Below are 7,645 nucleotides of genomic sequence, written 5' to 3' on the forward strand. Positions count from 1 at the left end.
CGAATTGGCGGTAAAATTTCAGCCACAACCACGTCTCACGACCGTGAGATAGGTATAGTCTATAAAGGAATCAATACGACGATCCAGATAAAGCCTCGTGCACCTTTAGAATACGGAGCGACTCAAGGACAACCGCCTTCTGCATTTTTCCCGCTAGTGTCTTAGCATATTGTTGACAAGCAGGGATGCTTTTTAGGCCATTAGCAAGTGAAAGCTTGACACCTCCAAGACCTCCTTCCGGGTGCAATCGTTGCAACTCCCTTATAAGGTCTCGATACCTCTCTTTCTTTTCATTCTCTTTGGTTATGATATTTTTGTCAGCTGGTGCCGAAAATTCGATAACGAACATGGTTCGCTTCTCGAAGTCAAGAAGAAATATGTCAGGCCTCGAGTGAGCAACAGAAACAATTGTCGAGAATATAAAGTTCCAGTATATGCGGCACTTCCCATTCTCGACAATTGAGAGTACCGGTATTAAGGTTAATGCCGTAAAAGTGACAGAGATGGTAATAAAGCAATCTTATTGTCGCATTGTGCCTTTGAATGTAGGTCGTTCCCGCGTGAGTTGGACAACTAGATAGTATGTGAGCGAAATGCTCGGGGTGTGCATGGCAGGCCCTGCAGCTATCATCGGAAATGTCTTGGCTCAAAATGCAGCGACGGTATGTTAAAGTAGAAATGACACCGTCTTGGAGTGAGTACTCGTGATGGATAAGATTTGATGCATTTTGCTCACCCCTAATACTGAAGTCAAATTAGAGTGTTTCAGCAGCCTCCTCCGCTGCTTTGTACAGAAACGCTCCTTTGCCCACTTCTTCGTGATTCCTGATCATTTTAGAAGAGGGTCTCTTCCATTTGCAACTCTATGTGCTGTACCCAGAATAATCCTGTTGTAAAGACATTCAAGACTCAATATTCCGCGACCCCCTTGACGGCGTGAGATGTACAGTCGCGGAACGGAAGACTTAAGATGCATGCTTTTGTTCATGTGCATAACCTTTCTTGTCCCGAAATCAGGGGATCTGAGCTCGTTCTTCGTCCATGGAACTACTGCAAATGAATAGAGTAGTATCGGGACGGCAAGCATGTTCGTTGCAAATACTTTGTTCCTCGCCGACAGTTCGGAAGACCAAAGCTGTCGGATGTGACGTTTGTATCTGCTTCGGAGTGTATCCTTTATAGATGTCACATCCTGAATGCGGCTCTGTGGCACGCCCAGGTATGTATAAGTCTCTCCAGCGCAAAGGTGTCGTATAGCGCTTATATCGACGAGCTCAGGATCTTCAGTGATGCCATTAAGTTTTCCTCGCTTCAAATAAACCTTGGCACATTTGTCTAACCCAAATTCCATTCCAATTACCTTAGTATATCGTTCGACAATCCACAGAGCTAGATGCAGTTGCTCTCTGTTTTTAGCATAGATCTTAAGATCGTCCATGTAAAATACATGAGTGACCTTGTACTTTTGATCTGCAGGTTTGCCGCACAAGTACCCTTCGGAATGACGAAGTGCTAGAGATAGTGGCAATAATGTAAGGCAAAAGAGAAGGGGCTCATTATGTCGCCCTGAAAGACACCTCTCCGAATGGTGACCTTGTTACTTGTCACACGATTTTTTCCAGATGAGATAGTAAATCTGGTTTTCCAAAGCGACATCAATCTCTCTATGCACCCAACTATTTGCGGATATATATATATATATTAGCAAAATGGTAGTGGAAAAAAATAAAAATAAAAAGTTCGCGTAGTGCACATCGAAATAAAATATAAAAAGTTCTTAAAATTGTAAAATCATATTTTCAAAAACTTAGAAATTCAAAACCTGTTGATTGTGTCGATCAAAAAGAATCTAAAGACCTCTTAAAAACTGAAAATTAAGGAGAAATAAAACTTTTAGTATGAAATTCAGTTTTTAATATATTTTCTCAAGAAATTGATTTTTAACTTTCTTATAACAATTTTAGATATGTGAAATAGCAAAAAAGTCGCAAATTTAGACATTAAAGTTTTTAAATGGCTAATATAAAAATTTAACATAAAACTGATTTGTTACTTTCTATTCCCATTTGTATCTCGTTTAAATTAAACCCCCTTTTAGGAAAGCTATCCCATCTCAGAAAAAAGGAAGCATTGACTTACAAAGTTTGACGGCCGAAAAAAATGTTTGGGGGCAACCCTGCCCTTAACTAAAAAGTGACTATAAGACTTGCCAACCGTTGCAATAGAGTAAGGAGTAGTTCTTGAAGGTCATAAGAATGCCTCATCATACTAGGCAGTCTGATAAGTACCTGAAAATTCTAAGAGATGGCATTCGTATTCACTAATGTGAACAATTTTCGTCGAGCTTGATCCTTCAAATGACGCCTGTCAAAACTTCAGCAATTTATGTTTACGCCAAACTGGATAAGTATTACCCGGACTCTGCTCCGTCGATTGGAACGATTCATAAGTGTTTTACCGAGTTTCGTTGTGGCCGTACGAGCACAGTTGATGCTGAACGATCTGGGCGCCTAAAAGAGGTTATAACCATTCATAACCATGGATGAAACCTGGATCCACTACTACACTCCTGAGTCAACGCAAGAGGCAAAACAGTGGGTTCCACCGGGTCCACCTCCGTATTTTGGGATGCACATGGCATAATATTCGTGGACTATCTTGAAAAAGGTAAAACCATAACCGGAGCATACTATTCATCATTATTGGACCGATTGAAAATCGAAATCGCCAAAAAACGACCGCATTTGAAGAAGAAAAAACCGCTGTATCATCACGACAATGCGCCTGTTCATTCATGCTTAGTTGCACAAGCAAAATTGCATGAAATCGGCTTCGAATTGGTTCCTCAGCCAGACTTGGCCCCCAGCGACTATTACTTGTTCCATAACCTGAAGAGATGGCTCACCGGTAAGCGTTTTTACTCAAATGAGGAGCTCATAGCTGAAACTGAGGCGTATTTCGGAGACCTTCCGATCGAGTACTTTTCGGACGGTATCAAAAAGTTAGAAAATCGTTGGACTCGCTGTATCGACCTAAAAGGAGAGTATGTTGAAAAATAAAACCGACTTTGGCCAAAAAAACGTCTCCGTGTTTCATTTTGCAGGGACTTATCAGACTGCCTAGTATTATTAGGGCTGTCTGGGAATCTTGGGCAATAAATTGACTTGTATTTATTCGTTTGATAATTGTTTAAAAGTTATTATGGAAAAGTAATAACAAATTCTACTGAAAGAATAGAGCATAATTGATTACAGTAATTAGATTTATGGTTATTTGTACTTTAAAACTTTTCATTTATTTTGGATGTTTTAAGCCCTCAGAGACAAAAAAAGTGTTTTCTCCTATGCTAAACTTTTTTCTATCGAAAAATACAGTTTAAGCTCATCAGCCTGCATTTTGCGAGTGTACCAAAATGCATATGGGCTCAGACGTTAAAAATAAAATTGGGAAAATTTAAATTTACAGCTGAACGGTGCATGTTATAATTAAACCACGCCCTAAACTATTTATCATCTTAAAAGGAACTATACAAAACTGCCCATTTTTATAGAACTCATAGTTTGGTCGTTGAAGTTGAATTCTTAAATTCACATTATTTATCATCGACAAGGTAGATATCAGATTTGTTCAAAGGCTTTTGAAAACTTTAAAAAATTTCGTTATTAAGACGCGATTAAAACGTCATTAAGACGCTATTATCGAAGAAACTTTGACTTCAATTTCATTATGATTTTTTTATTATTAACTAATTTATTTTGTCTTATTTCTCAGTAATTGTAAACATATTATAGGCAGGATGCACCAGAAAAGTGTAATTTAAAAATACTGATTTTGCTCACCTATTTTTAATATCTAAAAAGTCCGAGATTAAATTAATATTGATACATCAGGAAATGCTTTTAAAACGTTTTACGAAATAAATTTTTCCCTGAGTGATCTAAAAACATAGTCTATTAACATTGATTTTTCGGCATACGCTAAATAAATGCTTTGCTCTAAATCTGAATTAGTGAAATTTTACTAATTCAATTAGCGAGAAGTCGGTCACTAAGAATTACTAGAAAACTTCTAATTTTATTAGTGAAAAGTGTTCACTAGTGAAATTAGTAAAATTACAATAATTGCTTAGTAAAATTCTACTAAGCAATTAGTAACATTTTACTAAGCAATTATTAAAATTCCACTAAGGAATTAGTAAAACTCCACTAAAGAATTAAGAAAATTTCACTAAGAAATTAGTAAAATTCCACTAAGAAATTAGTAAAATTCCACTCACAATTAGTAAAATTCCACTAAGGAATTTCTTCAATTCCACTAAGCAGTTAGTAGTCCGTGCCGTGCAGTGTTTACTAATTAAATAGTGGAAAGTCACAAATTAAAAACTGACAATGCGCTAATTTTGAGTGAAAACATTTATTAGAGTCGTCGACCATATTACTTTGTGGAGTAATGTTGTGTGCCCTATCGATAGTGATGTTTAATGACTTAACAGAGCTCAGAGCACTCGTCGTCGTCTTATATAAGTAAAATTCTATGAAGTCATAGAAGTAACGTAATGCGGTTGCGTAGCGAACTTTAAAGACGAAGTGGAACTTAAACAACATGTCGAAACCGTTGATAGTAGTACGCGAAGAAGATCTGAGTTTGGAATGCTGCTTTTTGGCCGATAAATATTGTCCATTCCTTGCCATTCGTATTCGTACCCAAATTATTTTCTGCGCCCTGCAAATCAACAGCCTTTTTCAAATTGCTGTAAGAAGTACACTTATTTGACTTCGATTTCACGTTTCTTTTCCCTGTAGAAAAATTTGAATTGGGCTAAATTTGTGGTAACATAAGGAATGCTCTCAGATTATCTGTAACAATAAGATAATCATTTGTAAGTTAGTATGCAAATATTATTAGAAAGCAGCAGAGAACACACAAATCTACCGACTTTTGTTGAGATAGACGCTAGGTCAAAAATAACTCTTTCATGATTTTTGCAATACTGGTTAATTAGGGGAGCGAACACAGTAAGAAATGTCCTCAAGAAATCTTCTATTTCGAATTTGGAGCCTTTAGCTCTCATCATGACCTCGTATTCAGCTGAAAGGAGTGGATCATAAGCCGATAAAGTAGTAGGAGTTACTCTTGGCTTTAATTTTCTATATATTTTTTCTTCATCTGGCAACTGTTCGAGGACACAGTTATTATGTTTATTTGTAAGTCTAAAGTTTTCGGCCAAAAATATTGTGTAGTTTGGAAATAATGCTCCAAAGAATTATAACACACATAACCTCGAAATATACACATACGTTTTTAGCGAAATTAAAGTTTTTTTGGAATTAACCCACAAAAAAGTGTGCACGGACGTCGGTTAGCATATTCACTATAATTCCCCGGATTTTAAAGACAAAATATTTATTAATCTAGGAAAAAAATGTGCAGGGACGTCCGTTAGCGTGTTCGTCATCATTTCCTAATTTTTTAAGACAAAATATTTATTATTCTAGAAAAAAGCCGAGGAGACCTAAAAGTGTTAACTCTGACAAGTTTTTCTCTTACAATTCTGAATTGCATAATTTCATATTTCAACCACAGATTATAAATGTCTAAATGCAGAAGCTCTCAGAGCGCGTTTTTCGAAAAATGGCCTGGTTCTTGGTTTACTGCAATTAATTGAAAATTGATGAATTTTTGCGCCTGGGATGTAGCAAATCGCCACCATGAGTGTACTCATGGCGAACATAGTTCGTGGGCCCTGTGGCTGGCTATGGAACAGCGGGTGGTCTAGGATGTCATTTTTTCGACGATACTTAAAACATCGTGAACCTAGGATCGAGCCGAGAATTTAGGTTGAGTGCCTGTCATGCCTCACTCAACTTTCCTATTGTTAGAGATTACAGTCGATTGGAAGAAATGAGCAAATATTAAGGAATTTCGTTTTAATACTGCGCAATTGGTTAATTACATAACGATAAGATGATTAAAAAAGATAAGTTTGGAATCTACATTTATTTTATTTCCATTTTATTATTCATTTCATTTATTCATTAATTCATTTACTCATTCATTTATTCATTCATTTATTTCATTATTTTAATTTCATGGTGGCAAGTTTAAATTGAAAACTCTGAAATCATAGAGAATCATAATTTTCCTATCTTTTTTTTTGAACCTTTATTTGTTTCAAATACAACTGCTTGCGTCACAATAAATCTGTTGTTTTGGTCAGAATTGATGAACTATTTTGCTTCAAGATTCACATCATTTGGTTCAATTTCATTGCTTTTCATTCGAAAAATTGAAATATTATTAAAGAAACCGGAGCAGCCTTCTTTTTCGAGTTGAGGATCTAGCCATAGAATTATAGAATTAAATGGCACAATTTTACTTTTTATACTATGTTAAAATTTAATAAAAATTATAAATATATTTCCAATGGATTTACAAGATGGAGTATAATTTAAAAAGTAATGGTAAATATTAAAATTGTCCACTAGTAATGATTATTTGTATGAGAAACACGACGGATATTTGCTAAAATTTAACAATAATGAACATAAAAAAGTTTTTTTATTTTTGGCTCATATTTGGGGCCCTGTGGGGGGGGGGGGAGTAAAATTTATCAGTATGGTTTTATTTCGCCAACACTACATCTTGTAAATCGTTTGGAAATATATTTATAATTTTTATTAAATTTTAACATAGTATAAATGCCAAAGTGCCAATTTAAACTTGCCACCATGAAATTAAAGTAATGAAAAATATGAATGAATAAATGAATAAGTAAATTAATTAATTAATGAAATTAATAAGAAAATTGAAATAACATAAATGTAGATTCCATACTTTTCCCATTCAACAGTTTCCAATTTTGGGCATAGCATCTTTTTATTTCAGTATTTTTTGCCGTGCAATCGGAGAAGAGAGAAAAAAGGTGTATCGAGAAATTGAACGGATTAACCGATTCTCTTCTTTCTTTTTTTTATTCATCTTAATGTTATGTAATTAACCGAATGCACAGTATTAAAATGAAATTCCTTAATATTGGCTAATTTCTAATTTCTCTCAACCGACTGTGATCTCTAACAATAGGAAAGTTGAGTGAGGCATGACAGGCAATCAATATAAATTCTCGGCTCGATCCTAGGTTTACGATGTTTTATGTATCGTCGAAAAAATGACACTCTAGACCACCGGCTGTTCCATAGTCAGCCAGAGGGCCCACAAACTATGTTGACCATCTCATGGTGCTATTTGCTACTTCCCAGGCGCAAGAAATACATCAATTTTCAATTAATTGTAATTAAACCAGAACCAGGCCATTTTTCGAAAAACGCGCTGAGATTTTCTGCATTTCGGCATTTATAATCTGTGGTTGAAATATGAAATCATCCTAAAAGGTCATAAAAGTTTAAATTCAAAATCTTCAAAAATCGACTTTTTATTTTGAAAAATTGCTTATTTTTAACTGATTAGTTCATGCGTTTCAAACTTCTCAATGTATTTTTAATTCATTTAAATATTTTCTTAAAAATGTTTACAAAATAAAAAATAAATTACTTCAAATAATCCAGATGTTATGATGACAAGTTAGTAAATATTTGTAAACCTTTTTGAATATTCTCCTAAAATTATTATTTCTTAAACAAAAAATAAT

Source organism: Belonocnema kinseyi, chromosome 5 (assembly GCF_010883055.1).
Source record: "Belonocnema kinseyi isolate 2016_QV_RU_SX_M_011 chromosome 5, B_treatae_v1, whole genome shotgun sequence".
NCBI classification, from domain to species: Eukaryota; Metazoa; Arthropoda; class Insecta; order Hymenoptera; family Cynipidae; genus Belonocnema; species Belonocnema kinseyi.